Below are 2,027 nucleotides of genomic sequence, written 5' to 3' on the forward strand. Positions count from 1 at the left end.
CGGAGGAGACGTCATGCTGACCGTACGTGTGTTGAACGTGGAGGTGTCGTCCGTTCGGCGCTAGGATCTCCGGTGATAGGATCACTACGAGAACGACTACCTCAACCCCGTTCTCTTGAACGCTACCGCACGCGATCTACAAGTGGTATGTAGATGCATCTCTCTCTCTCGTTGCTAGATGAACTCATAGATTGATCTTGGTGAACGTAGGAATTTTTTTATTTTTATGCAACGTTCCCCAACAGTGGCATTGAGCTAGGTCTATGCGTAGTTCTCTATTGCACGAGTAGAACACAAATCTGTTGTGGGCGTAGATCTTGTCAACTTGCTTGCCACTACTAGTCTTTTCTTGCTTCAGCGGTATTGTGGGATGAAGCGGCCCGGACCGACCTTACACGTACGCTTATGTGAGACAGGTTCTACCGACTGACATGCACTAGTTGCATAAGGTGGCTAGCGGGTGTCTGTCCCTCCTACTTTAGTTGGAGCGGATTCGATGAAAAGGGTCCTTATGAAGGGTAAATAGAAGTTGACAAAATCACGTTGTGGTTATTCGTAGGTAAGAAAACGTTCTTGCTAGAACCCAATTGCAGCCACGTAAAAGATGCAACAACAATTAGAGGACGTCTAACTTGTTTTTGCAGCAATTGTCATGTGATGTGATATGGCCAGAAGTTGTGATGAATGATGAATGATATATTGTGATGTATGAGATCATGTTCTTGTAATAGGAATCACGACTTGCATGTCGATGAGTATGACAACCGGCAGGAGCCATAGGAGTTGTCTTAATTATTTTATGACGTGTGTGTCATTGATTTAACGTCGTGTAATTACTTTACTTTATTAGTAAACCGTTAGCTTTATTAGTAGAAGTAATAGTTGGCGAGCAACTTCATAGAGGCACGATGATGGAGATCATGATGATGGAGATCATGGTGTCATGCCGGTGACGAAGATGATCATGGAGCCCCGAAGATGGAGATCGAAGGAGCTATATGATATTGGCCATATCATGTCCCTACTTTATATAATTGCATGTGATGTTTATTATGTTTTATGCATCTTATTTACTTAGAACGGCGGTAGTAAATAAGATGATCCCTTATAATAATTTCAAGAAAGTGTTCCCCCTAACTGTGCACCGTTGCTAAAGTTCGTCGTTTTGAAGCACCACGTGATGATCGAGTGTGATAGATCCTTATGTTCACATACAACGGGTGTAAGACAGTTTTACACATGCAATACACTTAGGGTTAACTTGACGAGCCTAGCATGTACAGACATGGCCTCGGAACACAAGAGACCGAAAGGTCAAACATGAGTCGTATGGAAGATACGATCAACATGGAGATGTTCACCGATGATGACTAGTCCGTCTCACGTGATGATCGGACACGGCCTAGTCGACTCGGATCATGTAACACTTAGATGACTAGAGGGATGTCAATCTGAGTGGGAGTTCATTAAATAATTTGATTAGATGAACTTAATTGTCATGAACTTAGTCTAAAATCTTTGCAAAATATGTCTTGTAGATCAAATGGCCAACGCTCATGTCAACATGAACTTCAACACGTTCCTAGAGAAAACCAACCTGAAAGATGATGGCAGCAACTATTCGGACTGGGTCCGGAACTTGAGGATCATCCTCATAGCAGCCAAGAAAGCATATGTCCTAGAAGGACCGCTAGGTGAAGCACTCATCCCAGAGAACCAAGACGTTATGAACGCTTGGCAGTCACGTGCTGATCATTACTTCCTTGTTCAGTGCGGCATGCTTTACAGCTTAGAACCGGGGCTCCAAAAGCGTTTTGACCGACGCGGAGCATATGAGATGTTCGAGGAGCTGAAAATGGTTTTCCAAGCTCATGCCCGGGTCGAGAGATATGAAGTCTCCGACAAGTTCTATAGTTGTAAGATGGAGGAAAATAGTTCTGTCAGTGAGCACATACTCAAAATGTCTGGGTTGCACAACCGCCTGTCCCAGCTGGACATTAACCTCCCGGACGAGGCGGTCATTGACA

This window comes from Triticum aestivum, chromosome 7B (genome assembly GCF_018294505.1).
Source record: "Triticum aestivum cultivar Chinese Spring chromosome 7B, IWGSC CS RefSeq v2.1, whole genome shotgun sequence".
In the NCBI taxonomy this organism is placed as follows: Eukaryota; Viridiplantae; Streptophyta; class Magnoliopsida; order Poales; family Poaceae; genus Triticum; species Triticum aestivum.